Below are 23,350 nucleotides of genomic sequence, written 5' to 3'. Positions count from 1 at the left end.
GCTGGAGGACTGAGAGCTATGACCCTTAATCACCAGAGCTGAAGTGATTTTCATATTGGCAGGAGATTTCACTGCTGCTTTAGTACGCTCACATAGAAATCAAAGGGTGAGTGCTAATTATATACTTATTTCCCCCAATGCTTATGGCTCGCTTCTATATATTTAACACCATTTGATAGTAATTTGGCAGGATTCTTTAGTACCTGCAGTGGGGAACTGCTATTACCTCTATTTTTGACCCAAGAGATTTAAGGCAATAATTCAAAATTGTCAGCAGGTATGCAACCTGTGACTTATTTATATAACCCTTAAATATCTGTGATGAATACGGATTTTTTCCCTGACTCTCAATTTGCCTCTTAATACCCCAGACATTAATAGTAGGTCAAATGAATGATTATTTGTGTGTGTGTGTGTGTGTGTGTGTGTGTGTGTGTGTAAAATCAGTGTCACGTGTGCATGAAAAACCATTCTTTTAATAGCTTCTGCCACAACAACAAAATGCATAAATAGTAGTAGATGTGTTGCTTAGATAGTTGATAATTGGTCTAAAGCTTTTAGATACTGGAGTATCAAGACTTGAGGGGACCTCACATCAAAAAGAATACTGTGGAGTTGGAAAATCGAGTCCTCCTCGCAGAGGGCACATGTTGCGGTGAGATCATCAGGACTGACCTCACTGTTTGTGTGGGTGGGAGCGATTGGATAGCCACAACCAGTGCCAGATTTATGTATAGGCTAAGTAGGCTGAAGCCTAGGGCCTCTAAGCCTAGGGGGCCTCACCAGCCCTCCTGCTCCCCAGCAGGCGGTCTCCCCTCTCCCAAAATTGCAAACCCAAGACTTCATGCAAGGGCAGGGCAACTCAGGCCCAGCAACTATGAGACTCATGGCTAGCCAGTGGGGCCCAATTTGAAGGAGTGGGGTGCAACTTGAATTTTTTTTTTGGGGGGTAGGGCCCCAGTTCACAGCCAAAGTCTGCAAAATCTTATAGATATAAATAAAATCCATCTAGATTGCCCTGGTGCAGGGGCCCCCTTAGGAGTGGCCCGTGGGGCACAATTTGTCCGAATTGCTCCAATTGCCTTAAGGTAAGCCCTGATGAGACTGTGCAGGGGTTGGACTGACAAGCCCTACACCTTCTAGGTCCCTGGTGTCACCATTCAGAGTACAGACTCAAGGAGTTGCTATGGAAATAAAAGGAGGGCACTTATTGGAAATCAGTTTTGTCACCTCTTCCCCCCAAAACCCCAGGATGATGAGCCAGCCACCTTTTATTCACAGTCGCATAAGCACTACACTACAGCATGGCCATAAACTTGTAAGTTCAACTGCTGAAATAAACACCCAATATGTAGCAATGGAGATTTTTTTTACTGCTTTATGAATGAACACTGTGTTTTATTAATGGACTCTGTATTTTGTGAATTACCTAAGAGCCACCAATAGGGAACTCTAGAATCTGACAGCTAACCAACTGGGTACTACCAAATAGCGACCCCTATTGCTGAAAGCAGGCAACCAGCAGGGAACGCTTCAGCTCACCCTTTGCACTGTTGACTGAACGCCCCCTGCTGTGCAGATAATGGAGAAAGCTCATAAATTGTATCCCTTCTGGCACCCAGGCCAACTCTATTACACTGGTGTAAACCCTGGTGCACCAGAAGCACAGAATAGCAGCAAATAAAATCCACTCATACATCAGCGACTGATAAGACTTGTCAACCAGTTCTTCCAAAGTCTTTCTAAATTATAAAGCTCCAAAATACAGGCCAAAAGAGAGCAGGTCTGGGAAGAGCGAGGCATACAATGGGCACCACCAGTGAAAAGGCCCTGCTCCATGTAGCTCCTGCCCTGTCATTTGATAGGGTGCCCACTTGCCCTCCTTCTTGACATGGAATGCTGTCTATTGGAGTCTCCAGGTCCAGTACAAAGACCATAAGAAGGGAGAGCAGGGGCCTTGAAGTTCCCAACAGCTGTTAATCAAGCAAGCAAGCAAGCACACACACAGGTCACCTTTGTCACAATCAGGATGCCTATGTCCTGGCCAGGTCTGCACCCAACCTCAAAGTGGCACTAATAAAGAAAAGTTCCAGGGTGGCAACAGAAAGCAAACTAAGAATCCTTTTGCAGTTCATCAAAACTATCCAGCAATATCAAGTTATAGAAAAACTGGTGCTATTAAGAGTAATCCTTCTAGTTGGTTAATTGGTTCTTCAAGTTCATGATTGGTTCTTCAAGCACATGACACGTGATGCTAATTATTTTCCCCAAGAGTTAAATGATAACTAATTAGAGGCAGCTATAGGAGAGCTTTGAGATTCAGGTGAGGTTCAGATGCCTTGTCAATCCCAGCAGGTATATAAGAGGACGACCCGGCCTGCTGAGCACAGACCCACACAGACATAGAAAAGTTGTCTTACCTGTCTCATATCACTAGAACTGATGCACATCCAATGGAGATGAATGTTGGAAAATTTGGGACAGATAAAATAAAGGGTTTTGGGGTTGTTGTTTTTTAACACAGTGCATAGTTATACTGTGCTCATATCCTGCTTGGAGGCTTCCCACAGGCATCTGGTTGGCCACTGTGAGAACAGGATGCTGGACTAGATGGGCCTGAACCAGCAGGCTCATCTTGTGGGATGGTTTTAATAGATAGGAGAGGATATCTTAATTGACATTTCTCCCTCCAGGTGACCACATGTGTGGGTTGAACAGAGCAAAGTCCTACCATTAGAAGCAAAATGATTTGAATTAAGTCCAGCTGCAAAACAAACTGACTTCCGCTTTCATACTGCTGATTAACAAAGAATCAGACAAAAGAGCTTAAAATATGATTTACTTACTTATAGCCTTGCATTGGTTCTCAGCTACAGCAACACTAAAAACTATGCAGGTAAAATACTGTAATATTTACAGTAAAAGCAGCCTCTGGCATGTGCCTGAGCTGGAGGAAGTGGACATACATTGCCCTGCATTAGCTGGTTGAAGAAAGAGAGAGGGGGAAAGGAACAGGAAATCACTATCATAGAATCATAGAGTTGGAAGGGCCACAAGGGTCATCTAATATAACCCCCTGCAATGCAGGAGTCTTCTGCCCAAAGTGGGACTCAAACCCATGACTCTGAGATTAAGAGTCTCATGCTCTACCAACTGAGCTCCTTCCCACTCTGGAGAGGAGGCAAAATGACATCACACAGAGGCCTGTGTGATGTACTTCAGTGGTCTGTGTCTCTGCCTATCAGCAATATACCACTGAAACACTGGAGAGTTGCTGCAGCAATATAGCTCTGTGGCTGTTAGCCCCTAAACTTACCAGCTAGCAAAAATATGCATTGTTGGATTTGAATAATAATAATAATTTATTATTTATACCCCGCCCATCTGGCTGGGTTTCCCCAGCCACTCTGGGTGGCTTTCAACAAAATATTGAAATAAAATAGTCCGTCAAACATTAAAAGTTTCCCTAAACAGGGCTGCCTTCAGATGTCTTCTAAAACTCATATTATCTCCCACATAACTTATGTTTATGCTTTTATGTGTTTTAGCTGATACCCAAGGCTTTATCCCCCCCAGTTTCTTTTGTTTAAAAAATGCTTTTTATTGAGTTTTACATTTTAACATAATAACATCATATCAAATAACAAAAGAAAGACAATTCCCCAATTTCCCCCTTCCCCCAAGGATTTCCCTCAACTTCCTCCTCTGGTTATTTACATATCAACTTTTCCTGGTTGTTTTGTTATCTCTTAATGTAAAGTTCTTTAAATTCAGTGTTGTTTTGCTCTTGTCATCCTAACATCATCTTTGTAATTTCTGTACAGTATTTGTTTTGATAATTGTAAGTGTTTACTCAAATCCTGCTAGTGAGTCCATGTTTTTAGATTGTTTCTGTAGATATAACATAAACGGCTCCCAGTCTTTTTAAAAATCTCTATTGTCCTTGTCTCTGAGTCTTTCAGTTAGCTTCGCCATTTCAGCGTATTCCATCAGTTTTTCTTGCCATTCTTCTTTAGTTGGTATTTCGGCACTTTCTCATCTTTGGGCTAGCGATATCCTAGCTGCGGTTGTAGCATACATAAAAAGTTTCTTCTTTTCTTTTGGCAGTTCTTGACCTGAAATATCTAGTAAAAAAGTTTCTGGTCTTTTAACAAAGGTTATCTTAAACATTTTTTTCATTTCGTTATAAATCATTTCCCAATAATTTTTAATTATTTTACAATTCCACCACAAATGAAAAATCGTGCCTTTTTTTACCCTTCACACTTCCAACACTTATTGGAGCCTGTTCTATACATGTTTGCCATTTTTGCTGGTACCATCAATATATCATTTTCATATACCAGTAATTCTCTTTTAGTAATATGCAGTCAGAAAATTTTACATTCACTTTCCATAATTTTTCCCAGTCTTCCATTTGTATATTATGTCCTAAATCTTGTGCCCACTATCCCCCCCCCCCCAGTTTCAGGTCTCTGCTTTTGGCCACAAGGCTTGTGCAACAGGGCAAGAGGAGACAGCTTTCCCCACCTTCCTTCCTTTGCCCTAAACAGAGACAGAAGAAACCACTGACTCAATTTCTTGGCAGGCACTAAGCTAGTGCTTCAAGACATAAAAATAAGGCATTAGGTTTAGGGAAAATTTACTCTTGTTAGTTCTGCTCCTGCTCAACCCTCTTCCTTCATCTCTGCACTTGAAAAAGCCACATGTACAGTGCTCTTGCTCTGCTTAAACTTGATCACCACATCAGGCCTGATGCTGAAGGACACATGAACAATCAAATGAATTATTGTTGTTATAGCACCAACATTGGAAACTGGATATATGGTGGGAATCAGGTAGTAATAACTGTACTTGCAAGGCAGAGAGCCCCACAGTCCTTGAGTATGCTTCATTTAAGCAAGCCCTTCTACTCATAGCTAAAAGATGTACTTCGGGGCCAGGGAGACACTGTTGCTGCTTACAACTGATCCACAAGTACCAGGAAATTTGATACATGGTTGTTGATCACTACATCAAAGATTGCATTTTAAAACTAGTGCAGTAAGGTCAGTATTATTCACTAGCTAAATATGTATTTAATTTAATTCTCCGGCCAAAGCAGAATTGAATTTGTTATGCTCTTGTTGGCTCTATCTTATTTACATTTGACCCGATTTGATTAACAGTGTGCTTCTTTCAAATCTGGCACCCATACTGAGAAACGTCTTTGACATATTAAGAATTATGTCATTGTACAATTTATGACCCAGCATTCTAGCAGGCATGGAATCATCGACTCCTTGCAGCATTATGAATAGGAAACCCAAGCAAGGGCTTGTTTTCTTTAATTATTGAATTGATATAAATTAGAATTAGCATAGTGGTTGGAATGTAATTACATAGCCATACAATCATTTATTTTGTGTTAATTCACCATGTCCAATTTTCCTGCATTAACCCCTACCCAGCACATTATGACCTGGCATTATGCAGTAGTAATAACAGGTCCTTGATTCCTCCCCCCCTTTCCTCCTCCTCCTCCTCCTGCTCCTTTGTAATTACCTAAACCTAAGATTTGGGGAGGGGAGTAGAGATGGGGGGATTATTTGTTCAACTTTATTAATAAGACTTTAGAATCTTGCTGCTAAAAAAAATTGCCTCAATTTGCTAACATTTTCCATTACTAAATGTATCTGTATTTAAATTTATTTTAATTAACTGGCGCCTGCTGTTTCAAAAAGCAGTAGTAACAACTGAAATGAGGAGTAAACAGGAATTCCAACAGAGATATTTCATGCAAAGAGTACTAGGGATACAGAATATAAATTGCCAAGCGCATTGATGCAAACAGTATAAATGAATATCTGGGGAGAGAGAAGGGAAGAATTAAAGCGGCAGTGACTTTGCTTGAGGGTGAACTTTTAAACTTATTTAAAGAGTGGACATGTTGATTGAAGCAGCTGGTGGCGTTTGGCATTGTTGGTATTTCCTTCTGCCTTGCCGGTCTCTGTTGTGACGCTGTGTGGTTTGAAAGGCCAAGGAACCACAGAGAGGGGACACAACAGTCCATGATGGTCATTTGCATATACAGATCACAACAGCAAATATGTTGAGAAGGACTTGTTCTTTCATTTAATGATTGCAGTTCAAGGTGAGCCTAGCAGTGTGTGGCTTCTGTCCTTCTGCAGGAAATAAAACAGGGCAGTCTAAACATGAAGTACATTGTGGAACCCCTAGTCTGTGCCCACTAGATACACCACCCTACACCCCCCACACCCACCCACCCACCATCTATGACACAGTGAATGAATTTTAATTAGAAACTTAATCTTTTCTAAGCATCGTTCCAGTTGGCAGAATACCCTCAAAACCCTCACAGCTCATGGAGCTGAGTTAGGCATTTCTTTGTATATGTTTACTTACCTTTTTTTGAGATTCAAGGTCTTCTTAAAAATTCCCTCTAATGCCATCATCAACATACTTTGTCTCCTAATTGAAGAGGGAAAATACTGGCCTATTACCAAATCCCTTTTGTCTCTAACTGGTAAATGTGTCCTGTCCAGCACATCCTGTTTAATGTGTAGAATAAAACTTCCATAGAAATTGGAATTCGGTAAAATAATAGTTTTCAAACTGTGCTCTGGGGGAACTTAGAGGTTCCTCAATGAGAACATCAGTAATACTAGACAAGCATCCCTGAGGTATAGCTTGCTTATTTACAAAGCCACTGCAAAGTTTTGCGTGTGTTCCAGGGCACAGTCCCTGTTCAAAGGGAGCAACAGGAATATCTTGATTAGGTACAAAGTGGCTGTACACCCAGAATCCTGTCCAGGAAGATGCTAAAGATTCCTTAGAAGGCAAATGGATGTGGAAAGTGTTTGCTAGTTTGAAAGCGCTGCTTTAGGATGTATTTCATGTGGGAAAGCCTGGATAATGACATCAGTGAAGTGCAGCACTAACAGCGGTAGTGGCTGGTGCTTGTTGGTGGGACCAAAGGCACAGAGGCCAACAGTAGATGGAGCCAGAGCCAATGGCAGGCAGAGCCAACTGATTCTAGTTTTGTGCCCATAGTCCTCCCTACTGAGTTCTTTGGGACTAAGGAGGAAGACGTTCACAAACAGTGCCACCCACTGGACTAAAAAGGTAAAGGTAAAGGACGCTTGACAGTTAAGTCCAGTTGCGAACAACTCTAGGGTTGTGCACTCATCTCGCTTTTACTGGCCGAGGGAGCTGACGTTTGTCCGCAGACAACTTTTCTGGATCATGTGGCCAGCATGACTAAGCCGCTTCTGGAGAAACCAGAGCTGCACACAGAAACACCGTTTACCTTCCCACCTATTTATCTACTTTTACTTTGAAGTGCTTTCGAACTGCTAGGTTGGCAGGACCTGGGACTGAACAATGGGAGCTCACCCCATCGCAGGCATTCGAACCTCCGACCTTCTGATTGGCAAGCCCTAGGCTCAGTGGTTTAGACCACAGCACCACTCGCTTCCCCTGGACTAGTTGTCAGTAAAAAGGCAGGCAGGTGAGTGGCGGTGGTGAGTGGTGGTGGAGGTTAGAGTGATGTTGGTGGGGCAGTGTCTCATTCACCTTAGTGGAATGATGCTTACCTTCTAGTCAGGCATCTTTGCAGGATGGTGCCGGCACCAGCCCAGGATCCGACGGGTGCGCTAGAGACAAGGGGGTTTTCTGGGCTGGCATGAACCCTCTCTGGCTTCACACAGACCCAGGAAGTGGACTGCAGCACTCCTCAAGGTAGCAACCGTGCAAGGAGTACCTACTTGATGTGTGTTCCCTTTGGCTTGGATTAACCCCCAAATGACATACCTCAACAGGCAGGCTGATTGTCAAACGATTTCCCAATGCCTTGCCAAACCCTTCATCTGTAATCAATAAAGTTGTGGCCTGATTTGACCCATGCAACGTCTCCTGTGTAATAATTGAGATTGGTCCTGGGTGCTGGGGGTGCCTGGCTCACGCAATGAGCTCCTCTCATTCAAAGCAGTTCTATATACAAAAAGAACCTAAGTCAGAGATATTAGTAGAGCTGACAGCAGGATTGCGGTTGCATAATGCAAGAAAGCCAGCTCATTCTTTGCTTTTTACCAAGGTAAGTTGCTGCCTAGAAACAACCCCATGACTTTTGATGAAATAGGATTTCTTCATTTTCCTCTTCTGAAGGAAAGCGCATACACATATTGATGCACACAAATGCTATTATCCTTTCTCCACAGTCAATTACAACCTCTTAACTTCTTCCAATAGTCTAATTCTTCTTCCCCTCTCAACTGTCAGCCACCCTCCAAGTTTCTAGGCTAGGTTCTCTAGCAGGCTTGCTCTCCTGAGAAATTATTACAGTTCAGGAGAGTCAGCAATAATCTCTAGCTACTTTGTTGTGCGCATTTAACACTGTGACATGTTATTCAGACTATATATAATTGCTGGTCCATTAATCACCAAATGGCTGCTTGGTCACAGGAGGTTTGTAGATGGATTGTCAGACAGCCGGATAGTAGAGGCTTGATGTCGAAAGTGGCACAGGAGATTTGAATATTAGGACTTGGATCCAAAGATATACTCTGGGTGTCCCCAAGGGTTTGAGTGTGCCCAGTGTATTTTATTATTATTATTTGTTTGCTGAATGGAAGATTCTCATGCACCCCTTTTATATCAGCTACCGGTAATTGGTGATAATTGCTGGGGGAAAGAGAGATGGGTGTGCTTTGAGGAGGAAAGGGGAGAGCCAAAGGGCCCACTGATATTCTGTGGCCAAGGCCCACCATCTGGCATGGTCAGTGGTTAGAGATGATCGAAGTTGCAGTCCAACCACACAGAATCATAGAATTGTAGAGTTGGAAGGGATTCAAAGGGTCATCTAGTCTAATCCCCTGCTGCAAGAATCACAGCTAAAGAATCCCTGACAGATGGTTGCCCAACCTCTACTTAAAAACCTCCAATGAAGGAGAGTCCACCACCTTCTGAGATAATCTATTCCACTGTCAAACAACTCTTTCTGTCAGAAAGTTCTTCCTAATGTTTTTTGGAAGCTCTTTTCTTGTAATTGGAATTCATTGTGTACAAAACTGGATACAGAACTGGTTCTGACCAAGGCAGGCTAGAGCAGCCCTATTACTTCCCTTGATCTGGACTGTTGATGCAGCCTAGAATTGCATTAGGGTTTTTTTGTGCTGCTATTTCACACTGTTGATTTGTGTTAAGCTTGTGGTCTACTAAGACTCATAGATCCATTTCACATGTCCTTCTGTCAAGGCATTCTTGCCTCAGTGTAGAACTTTGCATTTGTCCCTAATGAAATTCATTTTGTTAGTTTTGACCCAGTTCTCCAATCTGTTAAAGTCAGATTGGAGAACTGGAGGGCTACAGGATCCCATTCCTAGGCTAGAGTGACTAAACGAAACCATACAGTACTCAGAGAGTATACTCATTGAAATCAGTGAAGTTAGCTACTTGTCTATTGACTTTAATGGGTCTACTCCCTCCAGGTATGACATAGCTGGATACACCCTTTTATTGTACCTCACCTTTCATAATTCAATAAATTATAGGGAAATGTTTCACACCGCATCTATAGCTGTCTGTATACATTGACCACTTTAGGGTAAGACTGGAGAGCATGTGGTCCTCCAACACACACGTCATCACTAGCCAACATGGTCAGTAGTCTTACAGTGGTCTTGCTCTTAGCTGCCTGCTCCTGCAGAAGTCCAATGAGTTTAGCAGAAAATATGCTTAGAGTGCCATCTATAACTGGAGGATACTACATTCCACAGAAAGGTATGCTCAGGTCCCAGAAAACAGCAAATGCTATCAATAAAACATGAAGCAAAGTTAATTACAGGCTTCCGTTCAGAGGCACTCTGCCGCTAGTGGCCCATTATAATGAATCATTTTTCAAACAGAGCAGAGATTGACTGAGATTTCATAAACTTTCCATTCTCCATGTTTTCCCTGTGCAATAAATGCCTGCTGTACACTGGGAAAGTGATTAAGTATCAATTTCATGTAGAATCAGGAATAAATGTTTAAAAGACTAATGAGACACTATTTTTACTGCTTCCAGTGCTGTGGCTAAGTCGTGTTGTGTTGGACAAATGCCTCTGTCATTAATTAGCCATTGACTGTCCTTTTTTTGTTTTTAACCTTCTAGGTTTCTAACTACATATGTGACATTAATCACATGGTTTGTCATTGAGTGCATGGTTTTTCTTTTAGAAAAAGCCAACAGAGGGGGACATTGTGGATCTGGACTTTTTTGGGGGAAGGGGAGGGATAGGAGACTCCAGCCCTTTATCCCCCAACATAGGTTGCCCCCCACCTGCCATTTGCATGGGGAAAAGCTCAAATTTTCTTAAAATGCTAGTGAGTCCCCACCCCACCAGATTGGGACCATAATGAAGGGCAAAGTGCTCAAATCCTCCTACTCCATGCCAGACTCCCAATCTAGATGGGGCCTCCTGTCCTTACTGCATCTGAAAGACTTCTGTGCTGAAGGACAAACCATGTGACTGATATCCCAAATAGTTTGACCCTAACTAGAATCACCTGTAAACTGACTGTTCATTTGCAAGGTTATAGCTTTTGCCTATGGTACAAAGCTTGCATTTTCTTTGGACGTGACAATCAGCATTATCATTCTTTATAACATGACTAGGAAACTGGATCCAGCAGGTTGGCTGGATCCAGAAGGGCTACTTGGATAGGTGGGCGGGCCTGTGCCCCTGTCAATCACCTGGCATCATATAATCTCAGGTGACTGAAAATTCAAGCTGGGGCCGCAAAGGAAGATCCTGGCTTGAGTTCAGATAGGGATAACAAGGAAGAGTCTGAGACGAATGAAGTTTATTAGGACATCAAGGTGACATATAAATAATGTTACAAACATGCAAACAAACCAATGCCATTAAAATTGACTTTTGTGGGGCTGTACAAAGATAATAATTTTATCAGTTGCTCTACTTATGTTTTGGCCTCTGGCCCTCCCCATTACTGGTATGTGGCCCCTGAGAGGATGCCGACAAAGGAATGCGCTCCCTGACCACAAAGGATTCCTCACCCCCAACTAGAGACTAGACCGGCTTTTCTCAACCTTGGGTTCCCAGATGTTCTTGAACTACAACTCCCATCATCCCTGACCACTGGCCGTGCTGGCTAGGAATGATGGGAGTTGTAGTCCAACAACATCTAGGGACCCAAAGCTGAGAAAGGATGGACTAGACTTTCCTGTGATTTGTAAGCTTACTGGTTGCTGGCATGGCAGAAAAATATAATCTCTTCTTAGCATTCTCTTCTCCCACCCTTCTGCTGACCAAGCTGCCTCTTAATTTGACCAAGGTCCTTAAAGGCACTGGCAGTTCATGTTTTACATGTAGTGATCAAAAGCATGACTAATAGGATGATTTAAATAAATACAGAGAGGGGTAAATTCTGGTAAACAGAGGGGGAAATATATGTTTTGTTCAAAGATGGATAGACAAGCCTCACTCTCAGAAATGTATCCTCCTAGACAGTACAGCCTAGAATGGGAAGTAAGATGTGTTAACTCTCTGAGGTGTAATAGCTACTCATTGACTGCTCACCTTTTGAGACATAAACCATTTATTAATTTTAAATAGGACCTCAGAATTTATATCTCCTCCTGACAGTGTATGACCTTCGCTGTTATCCATCATATTAAGTGGCATGAAATGCACATTTCTAAAGGAAAAGCAATCATCAACACACTAACAGCTCCCTGGGATGTGATACTTCACAAATAATCATGTTCAGTCCTATTTCATGAGGGATCATTACACATTTATACAAATGGCATGATGATGTGCACAGCTCAGAACAAAAAGCGTCCAGTGTTGTACGCATGGCAATATGTGGATATGTGACAATAAATGCTCGGAAGAAATGGGGAGACAAGATTGAGCCATATTTTGCTCTTTCATATAATAGCAAAGGGTTGCCATATTTCTTTAGGGATGCTGCTCTCGTGCTTTTAAACAGCAATCTAATGTACAGGGCAGGATTCACCTAAAGATCCCCACCAGCAGAAGCCCTGCTCAAGGACCTCTTGTGCAGAGAAGTTTTCCCACTTCTCTTACGCACTGAAATTGTATATATGTGTCAGGAGAACCTGCAGAATAGTGCTGGAGGATTGTTTTGTCTAGCAAGCTGAAATGCTAGTGCAGATGGGACATTCGTAATAGCGCAACATTGAATTCCACCCACAGAAAGTTAGTGAGACATTAACAGCTTTCCCCATCACTTATTTCAATGCTAGGGGGGGAAATCAGTTGCTAAATGTCTCTGTGTCAGATTGGGCTCCTGTTGAAGACATATGAACAAAGCTAGTAAAAAAAAAAATTATAAGAAGTGGCAAAATCTAACAAAAGGTGTATTAGTCTAGGAAAAAGGAAAGGACATATCAATTTCTTAAACATTTGGTGAAATATACAGATATTGTTCTCTCCCCATTGGGGCATGAATTTTCCTGACACCTATCTCATACCTATTTTGTTTATTCCAAATCTGAAACAAAGCTAGGAAGAATTTAATGCAAATTCTCCTAACTTGCATTTTCTGGAGAAATTTTAAATGCACAATTCTGTTAATTTGATTTCTGTTCATCTGATTCCCAGTGATGTATGATGCGGAATGCACATAGCTTTTCTTATCAGTTGCCAAATGCCATACAGCTTTAAAATCCAACAAGTTATCTATTTCAGTCGTAAAAGCTCTAACATTTGCCAAATTGGTCCAGCTATTCTAGTTGGAAGATATTGTCATGTAAGTAACAGAGAGAATTACTAGAGTGTGACTTGAGACTTCATTCTGTGCCTAATAGCAGGAGTAATAAAAACACACTAATACATAACATTTGTATAGTGGCTTCTGAGTTTCCAAAAGGCTTCTCATGCATTATCTCAGTAATCCTGCACAATTGCCTTGTAAGGTCAGTATTATTACATCCATCATAGATTAGTGGCTGAGTTGATTATCGTTTGCCTCAGACAGAAACAATATCTGAACTAGGATGTGTGTTCAGATTTCTGCAACTTGGTGCAGACCATGTGCTGTTCATGTGCCCTCTGGATGTGCCCTTTCAGGGTGTCCCCCCCCTCTAATTTTTCCACGTACTTGCAGTATTGCCAAAATAACAGCAAAGCCAAAACGGTTTTCTATTTGCATTGGAGGAGCTACTGTAATTGGTTTTGTTTTTACTGCATTTGATTGATCTAAGAAGAAAGTGCACACAAGGGTGGACTGTGCTATTGAATGTGCATATGTGTTCATAAAGGTAAAGGGACCCCTGACCATTAGGTCCAGTCATGACTGACTCTGGTGTTGTGGCGCTCATCTCGCTTTATTGGCCGAGGGAGCCGGCGTACAGCTTCCGGGTCATGTGGCCAGCATGACTAAGCCGCTTCTGGTGAACCAGAGCAGCGCACGGAAACGCTGTTTACCTTCCCGCCGGAGCGGTACCTATTTATCTACTTGCACTTTGACATGCTTTCAAACTGCTAGGTTGGCAGGAGCAGGGACCGAGCAACGGGAGCTCACCCCATTGTGGGGATTCAAACTGCCAACCTTCTGATCGGCAAGTCCTAGGCTCTGTGATTTAACCCACAGCGCCACCTGCGTCCCTTATATGTGTTCATAGATAACTGCTAATCAGATCACAGTCAGCACTGGTCCAGCATTGCCAAGCAACCTGTTTGTAAGTGGGGACTAGGTCCATTTGACTGTGGAGGTTTGCTTCTGATCCAGAACTCCCATTGTTAGATGTGGAACTCACTCAGAGAACCATGTATATGGGCCCCATGTTGGCATGTGGTTTCTGATACAGCAAAATATATTCCATCTCAGATTTTATACTATCAAATGACAGAGATGCTCTGAGTCATATTGCATTATACACTCAATCAACCATACCCTTTATTTTTGTAAGTATGGATTTTTTGGTGGTACTATATTTAAATGGAACTCATCAGTGCAATCCTATATGTTTCTGCTCCGAAGTAACTGCTATTGGATTCAATAGCAGTTGATCCTAGGTAAGTGTGTATAGAATTTCAGCCTAAATATTGTATTTTAGTGGAACTTAATGGATTGTGCTCTGTGGTTCAAAGAAGTCCATTTTGCACAGGCATATTTTCTACTTTGTTGTTGTTGCTACTTTGCTTGTCATTTAAAGAACTTTTTAAATGTGCAAAACTGAAAAATATCAACATGCTCTTCACAGGCACTTGCATCCCACTGATACATCAAATGTCTTTAATTGTGTCCTGGCATTTTTAGATTATGTCAGGAAAGCTTTGACAACTTAATGACAATGGTGAAGCCAGCAGGGGGAACTTGAGTCAATTTTGTAGGATAAATGAAGCCTATGTAAAACGAAATGTTCATGAACTTTCAAAGCACCAGTTGGATTTCTTTCTCTCATTGTAAAGGTCTTTAGAAAAGCAAGACACTACCAACTACCAGCTCATTCCTTACTAGCCCAAGGTCAGGTCTTTTGCTATATGAGCCATAGGTACAGGGTGGTTATTTAAAAAGTGAATGCAGAAGAACGTCAAGCTCATGGCAAACTATTTGTATCTGTGGCTACTTCTCTAGTTGGAGTACTATGGAATAAACAATGGTTTTTAAAGAAACAATTATCTAAGAAAGGGCAATCATTTCAATAACATACGAGGAAAAAGAAAGACAATACTACTTAATCAAAATTAAACATACACACAAAACAAAATTGGGCTGTTAGGTTCCCAGTTCCTAAAAATAATAATTATTAATGGGTGTGGGGGGATAGTAGCATTTTTTAAAACATATGTTTATGCACTACATATGAAATTGCCTTAAATCAAACCATACTCTCCAACATTTTGCAAAAGAAACAGGGACACTTAAGTAGGGTTGCCAAATGACTTGGCTTGTCAAGCTTCGCCTGGATACTAGTGTCCTTTTGGACCATTATGTGGCCTGTGCTGGCTAGAGCTTATGAAAATTATAGTATAAAACATCTGGAGGGTGCAGGGTTTAGAAGGACAATTCAGTTTTCTGAAGACAGCATGCACTAATTCCTGTCAAAAACATATTTTTCTTCCCCCAGGAGCTGAAATGAGAATGTAAATAAAACCGCATATCCTAACACCACCACACTCTCCACTGGCCTTCATTCTAAGGAAACCAAACCTGGGTAAGTGATGGAACCTCTGGAGTCACACACTTTTTGGAGACTGTGGTGGTGTGTAATAATAGGACGTGGGTGGTGCTGTGGTCTAAACTACTGAGCCTCTTGGGCTTGCTGATTGGAAGATTGGCGGTTCGAATCCCCACGATAGGGTGAGCTCCAGTTGCTCTGTCCCAGCTCCTACCAACCTAGCAGTTTGAAAGCACGCCAGCACAAGTAGATAAATAGGTACCCCTGCGGCAGGAAGGTAAATGCCATTTCTCTGCAGTCTGGTTTCCATCACATTGTCTCATTGTGCCAGAAGCAGTTTAGTCAAGCTGGCCACATGACCCGGAAAGCTGTCTGTGAATAAACACCAGCTCTCTCACCCTGAAAGTGCTATAAGTGCCACAACCCATAGTCACCTTTGACTGGACTTAACTGTGGAGGGGTCCTTTACCTTTACCTTAATAGGTATGTGAAAACAGGACTCCACCTGTCCATCCCAGCATCGGATGGCCAAAGCAGGCTGGAGGAAAGAAGAGACTCATTTAGCAAATCAGTTAACACAAGCATAAAACTATTATGAAACCTATATTTCTTTTGCCTCTGTGATTGAAACACTACCTATACCACCTGCTCCTGTTTCTACTTCTCTGTTGGATTGGCATGACTGTAGCTGTGATAGCATCTAATAATGATGAAGTTTTAAAATATAAGTGAGAAAAGGGAGTTCTGGCATGTGACTGTTGATCTGACATTGTAGTCATGTGTCCTTTTGTCTGGAGAAGATTTGCTGTTGTGATAAGGAGTTAGCTTCTCTTCAGGGCACAAGTCATTTTAATCAAGGTAGAAGATTTTTTTTAATAGACATTCTTTTCAGTCTTTTAAGCATATGATTAGAAAGCAGGTATGTGTATGTGTATCCCTCTTGGATGAAAGAGGAGAAGTGCTCCTTGAAGAGATTTTAACAAACCATCCTTTTTGACATTTTTATAGCCCTTGAGGAACTTTCTTGTCCCCCTTGTGATGTATCTTTATATCTCTCCCGTAAAAACATAGGAAGCCAATGCCCTGGGATACTTTTTATGCTTCTAGCAGTTCTAGCTTTTCATCTACTTTCTCTGGTGGTTTTATGCATAAATAAACAAACATCAAGGAAAAAGGTAATGAAAGAATAGAATGTCGGAAATGCAATACAAACCAAATGACTGGTTTCCACCCCTCGGCTAGATAGAGCTACATTTTAGTTGTTCATGTACAGAATAGTTTTTTAAAAATTGCATCTGATTTTAAACATAAAAGAAGCACTGTGCTGAGACATATTTCAAGCCCCTAAAGGCTATACTACCTATCAGCCACAGCCCTGTCTCTGGCAGCCGCCTACAGCTGAACAGAAACACATATAAGGACAAGGCAAGAAGCTTACATCCGTCATCTTATCTAGTCTCACAGACTAGCAAGGGTAGCCAAAGTGGTGCTTTCCAGATGTTCAGTACAACTCCCATCATCCTTGGCCATGCTGGCCGAGGATGATGAGTTATACTCCCAAACATATGGATGATACCATGTGAGCTACCCTTTCTCTATAGTATACTGTACAGTGGTACTTGGGTTACAGATGCTTCAGGTTATGTGTTTTCAGGTTGCGCACCGCACCGAACCAGGAAGTACCGGAACTGGTTACTTCTTGGTTTTGGCTCTTGTGCATGCGCAGAAACACTAAATTGCACTTTGCACATGTGCAGAAGCACGAATCATGACCCACTCATGCGCAGACGCGGCGCTGCAGGTTGTGAACGCTATGGGTTGCGAACGTGCCTCCCGCATGGATCACGTTCGCAACCCGAGGTTCCACTGTAGATGGTTATATAGAAACATAACAAGTTGCCTTATGCTGAGTCACACCCTAAGTCCATCTAGTTCAATACTGCCCAGATTGACTGGCAGTTTCAGACAATGGGCCTTTCCCAGCCATACTTGGAGATGCTGGAGGTTGAACAAAACACTTTTTGCATGAAAGGCAGATGTTCTACTCTTGAGTCATGGCCTTTCCCCCTTATTACATGCAAACAACCAATTTTATCAGTATTGACGCCTGTGACCTTGACTACCTTTTTTTTTTTTAAAGCAAACCAATATTTGGGTGGGCTTATGAGGCACATGCTAGCCTACTTCTGGCTTTCTGAATAGGACAGTTTTGTACTTTAAGATCAGGACTATGCAACTGTCTTGTGTTCCAGCACTTTATTGAGTTTGAATGATTTTTTTTTAAAAAAATGCTGATCTGGTATGAGAACAGTTGTATTTAAAACTTAATTTATATTGCAAGCGAGCACAATTTTGCACAATATGCATTTTGTTGCTAAAATCAATGAAGATTTAATGCCATCCCCCTTATTATAACCTGCCTCCCCTAAACACACACACACTTCTGTCTTAGCTCTCTTCCTATTTAGCATTGCTTTTGCTCACACTGCAAGATGTCAACATTATATATCAATTTCACAAATGTAAATTTGGCCAATGAATAAAGACCATATCATGTGCTCAGGAGCACCAGCACCAGTTCTCACCGTACGTCAGCCATTACTATTCATATGTAATAGTATATTCAATATACAATAGCATATTGCATATTCAGAAAAGCTGTTCCTGAACTACATCTTATGATGTGGCACTCCATATATGGAAGAGATCCAGAGATCAGAATCCAACCTCGGGAATGTATGGTCACTTCCTCTATTAATCTCAGAAGTGTTCGATTCTAGTAAATTTGTATTTTCATTCCCACAAAACAGAAATAACTTCCACAAGTGAGTTTTTGACCCTGATCCTCCATCTTCAAGGAGGCCTTTTGAGGCTGCAGCCCTCTGTAATGGCAAACTGGACTAAATAAATCAAATAGAGATTCAGCACATAGCCATTAAGTCAGCCCACTGAGTTGTGCACTGTCCTGAAAGTTGCTGAGCAGCAGAAGGTAAAGTAATCGCTCAGTAATGTCAAGATGAATAAAATAAAAGGCTATCTCATGTTGCAATTGATTTCAATCTGCTGAAATATGCACTATGCATTTTGATTAGCCTGGCAATGCAAGATGCTGTGCTGTGTGCAAGGGGAGCTCCTTTATTTTGTTATTGTTCTTCTTCTTCTAGAAGACCATCATTCATCACACCATTTTCTAATCTACATTTTATTTCTTTTGATGGGATCAACGTACACAATAAAGGGTGTTACCTTGCATTCCTGCATGTTGATTGGACTTGGCAATGGTGAGCCACATATATATAGTCCAGCAGCATGGTAGGTTAAGAAAATGTTTGCTAATGCCATCTATTACATTATTCATTGACCTCCCCCCCTTCCTTGACCACTCTACCTTAGAAATGATGAGTGCATATTTCAAGATGTCATTCCAACCCATTATGTTTGTTTTACAGGACTGTGTGAGACATAAAAATGAAAGATGGTGCCCAATGAAGAAATAAACAACTGCACAGTTAATGCCCAAGATGGAAAGCCAATGGTTCCTGATGCATGATTTCATTGGTGTGAAATAACTTTGAAGGGAAAATAAATAATAATTATTAGTCATTTATGGGGCCAGACGGACAATTTAGTTTTGTGTGCAAGCAGAATACATATTAGCTGGTTGTGTGCAAAGTTTGATGTTCTTTTTAACAAATTATTCAGAGTTGTTTGATGTTTGAAGCACATCATCATGACTGAACAATGTGAGAAATGTATTGTCATAAGTTTTGGGTGTCAGGTGCAAGGCACCTATAATTTCTGGCTTTAGTAATTGTTAGAAATTAACTGAGGTTTGAGAAGTTGATCTGCAAACACTAAACTTCTAGATCTAGCAGGGATTCAAGCTGGAAATAGCAGAGGCCAGATTCCTCACGAGGCAACCACTTAATAAAAGGTGAGCCATCAGGACCTTCTGTGCCAGAATGTCCTGATGGGAGGTGGAGCCACTTCTCCAGCTGTGTGTTAGTAGGAAGAGACAAAAAGGGTTTAGGAGTTCAGTTTGGATGATGTTGGTGAGAGGGAAATAGTTTTCACTGGGTTAGCAGTGACAATGAGGAAGGAGGTGGGCAAAGAGCACCGTGTGGGCTGAGTGTGGCAGGTTGTAACAAGGAGTCAGAGAGCATGAGTGATTTCTCTGTTCTTAGACCCAAGCTTGTAGGAGAATCAAGGGACCCTCTTGGAGTGTAATGTGTGAAACCTCTCCATCTCATGTTGTATATAAAGGCAAAGCTAAAGGTACCCCTGACAGTCAAGTCTAGTCATGAACAACTCTGGGACTGCGGCGCTCATCTCACTTTACTGCCCAAGGGAGCCGGCGTTTGTCCGCTTCCACGCCGTTTACCTTCCCACCGAAGCGATACCTATTTATCTACTTGCACTGCGTGCTTTCGAACTGCTAGGTTGGAAGCAACAGGGACTGAACAATGGGAGCTCACCCTGTTGCAGGGCCTCGAACCGCCGACCTTCCGATTGGCAAGTCCAAGCGGCGCAATGGTTTAAACCACAGCACCACCTGCGTCCCACCATGTTGTATATAGGCATAAATAAATTCTATATCATGAAGAAACCATAGTCTCCACTGTGTCTCAGGAAACACAGACCCTGGGTAAAGCATGCCTGCAGCCCCTGGAATCTCACACCACTCACTGGAGATTCGGGTGGCATGTAGCAGTATTATTGCATATGACAGTAATGGTAAGAGAAGCGGGAGATGAGAAAAGAGGCTACTTGTCATGGCGGCAGCCACACCACCCTGCTACTCAGCTTGTGGCTGGGGATATCCCATGCTGGGCCATGAGCTGCAGTCGAAAACATTTGAAGGGAAAGTTGTACTAAATGATTCAGAATGGTGAAAACTCAGAAGGACCATGAAGAGCTCTAAACTCTCTCTTGTTAAATGGTGTGACCGGGCAGCCAAATTGCAAACATATTTGGTGTAGGTATAAATTAGTGGTTTGAGCTGGTAAGTGGAGAGATGTGGTGTGACAGGATCCACTCCAGTGACTACAGTCGCACCTTTTCCCATTTCCCATTTTTGGGGTCTGTCACACACAAAAGAGAGCACAGCTTATAAGATAAGCAATTGTCCCATGAGCTGGTGCTTTGAAAACTTACACAATTTTACGGAGGACCTTCTGCTTTGAGGTCAGAGACTCCCTGCCCATGGGCTAAGGTGACTGCCAGCATAAACAAGGCCTTGTGTGATCTTTATTTAAACAATAACGACAAGCCAACAAATAAGAAAGAGAGAACTGAAGCAAGAAAATGAAAAATAAACACAGCTAAAGCTTAACAGGAAATAGTACCACACAGGGAGAGCTGTGTAATGTGCTTTTTATCCATATAACATAAATAAGTTCAGAGACAAATCGCAAGGGGCTTTCATTTTATTTGCAAAATATTCCCCTGGAAATGTGTTGAGCACATGAACCTACTACTATCATGAGTAATGCCTGCAAAGTACATTTGCTTTTCTTAAAATAGATAAGGAAGGCAAAGTTTTACAGAAAGTGCTTTTAAAAAATACATGTGTGTGTGTATGTGTATGCTAATAATGACTTATAAATCTAGAGGGAGTAAGCATCAACAGTGATGGAGAGCTGTAGGGAAATCACACTTCTTCATAATTGAGATTATTTAGTAAGTTACTGAAGGCAATTGGTCAGAGGCGCTCAATGCAAGAGCGAAGAGTTGGCTTCTTTTGCAATCTCCTGTTGTTTCTGTGCACTTTTGAACACTCACTTTGACGAAACGACATTGTTTTCATCCTACATTTGGCACGGAGTAAAATGCTAAGATTAATCACTGCAGGCTGCTTTTGACTTTGGTGAAGATGAAGCTACTTCCATTGTGGCTTTAATAGATGTAATTGTCTTGTCTTTGAATAGAACAGCAAGTTCAAGTTTGATTATTTGACAGACATAGTTTTTGCTGCATATAGATGTATTATTAATATCCTATTAACTCTCACTGGATACAACAAATATCTAGGCCTCATTGTCCTCGGCAATGCGCAGCACACAAAGAGACACTTTCTTGTCATGAGGAGAATACAAATCAAGAGCTCAGTCAAAAGGTAGATATATACAAGTTGGCTGACATGCAGAGATGGGGAGAATTTTGTTTTGTTTGCATTAAATGAAAAACTTCTATCTGAAATGATACAATGTGAAATGAAACACAGGCGTCCTTTGAAATTTGCATTTCCCTAAATTTTGCCATGCTGCTCTCCAAACAATGTGTACAAAATGCATATATTAAGGGAACGTGCACAAACATGCATGTATTATGAAAATAAAATACAAAATGCACCATATTAGGGAAAATTGCTTGCAAAAATGTGTACATTAATCAAAATTACATGCAAAATGTATCTTTCATGAAAAATTTGCATTAAAATGGGTACGGATTTTCATGAAGGTTCTTCTTTTTTAAAAGGAAAAGAAGAAAGAAAATTGCTGTAAAAATATAGAGAGCTGAATTTAAGATTAGAAAAGTGAGAAGCTGAAAGAAACCAAAAGGGTAACTTTGTTGTCAGTGCAACTTTATAGCAACTCTGCTTCATTAGCAGCTGCCTTGTTTTTGGTGCTTTTGTTGTTGTTTTGTTGAATTTTGATTTTTTTTTTTATTAACCTGTTGTTGTAATCTTCCTTTTCTACGTTTATGTGAGATGACAAGGAATAATATATCTAAAGAATGTGCACACTTTCATTCCCAGAACCGTTTCACGTTAATGCTTTCACACAAGTATCCTCAACATGCACACTGAAATGAATTTCTTGCAGCTCTTGGAAAGATTCTGCTTTCAACTATTGAGACCTAACAGGACTTTCAAAACTAACAACCTCATGTCTTTCCAACAGCCACAGAAACATATAATAGAACTTCTAAACCCGAGAGTTAGATCAAGCCATTGTGAACTTAGCCTGTGAGTGTAAATCAGCATTAGAACATCGCAACAGCTTTGCAAGAAAAACATGTCCGATGCAACACAGAGCTTGGCTCCCTTTGGGGAAGGGGAAGGTTTGGAGCTCCTTCTTGACTTCAGTCACACAATACATTCATAATCCTGAAAAATGTACTTGTGCCCGGGAGGAATAAAATATTTTTTACTGTAAGAGGCAAATACATGGATCACCAGAAGTACGACCTGTTGGAAACTAAGGGCTCACCCACACTTCCAATGTCCTATGCACAGAAAGCATGGGTCTGAGCAGTTTCCTGCTGGTTTTCTGTGGTTTTCTGCTTTCTAGGCATAGTCCAAGCAATTTTGCCTTTTCCCTACCACTTTCCCATGGAAAATCCACTCTAAATTGGACTAATTGGACTAAATTGCACTAAATTAGAGCAAACATCAATCCAGAGAAAACCAGGTTGATGTTTGCTCTGATTCAGTGGCAATGGTTTTTTTCCTGAGGAGAAAAATGGTGAACGCTAATACTGTGAGTTTAAAACCATAAATGGCCAGAATAACTAACAAAAACAATCAAATTACCCAACTTGACAACATTTGAGTGTAATTCATCAGTCTCTCTCAGTATGCTTGGTTCATGTTTTAAGCAGACCAAACAATGATGAATAATGCACAGGGGAAGTTAATCTGCAGCCTGAGTGTTTTAATAAATAAAAGGTAACAAATCCATTCAGGTCCATGGCTTCTTGCCAACACTTGCATTGAAAGAGAGCTGCTGTCAGTACACACAAACAGTGCTGTGAGCTTTCTGCTGCTTCCTTTTATTTGTGGTTTGTATATATTCTTGGACACAGAATGCTGTTGGCTTTCATGCCATGAGTACCACAAAATAGGAAAAGTCCTTCATGAGACTAGAAACGTCATCTCAGATGGCAGTGGGCGGGGAATCATGGATAAGAATAAGAATAATTCACAGTTTTACTTCACAGTTATGGGGCAATGGCTACTTTCACTTCCTGTGTCTTCCTAGTGCAGTGTCCATTTTGATAACAGCCTCATTTGGCATATTTAGATTATTTATTCCCTTGGCATCTTTGACATTCAGTTGTATTGGTTTGCTTTTCATTGCTTAATCACTGCGGGGTCCTTTTTCTTCTATATTCAAATGTGTCACATTTGGTAATTTTATTCCGAGGCTGCCGGGTAGCTTCACAGTGGCTTAATTATTTATTTAAATTTATTAC

General features: G+C 41.4%; 1 long non-coding RNA gene across 1 annotated transcript; it reads left to right on the top strand.

Moving 5' to 3' along the window:
- On the top strand, positions 1 to 21,605 carry LOC310759223. The gene is made up of 3 exons (XR_014546271.1): positions 1 to 106; positions 15,104 to 15,190; positions 18,604 to 21,605. It is a non-coding gene; the product is annotated as an uncharacterized lncRNA (long non-coding RNA).
- The last annotated feature ends 1,745 nt before the right edge of the window (positions 21,606 to 23,350 follow it).

This window comes from Podarcis filfolensis, assembly GCF_964270895.1.
Source record: "Podarcis filfolensis genome assembly, chromosome: 3".
NCBI lineage: Eukaryota > Metazoa > Chordata > Lepidosauria > Squamata > Lacertidae > Podarcis > Podarcis filfolensis.
This window is presented reverse-complemented; position numbering and strand designations above follow the sequence as displayed.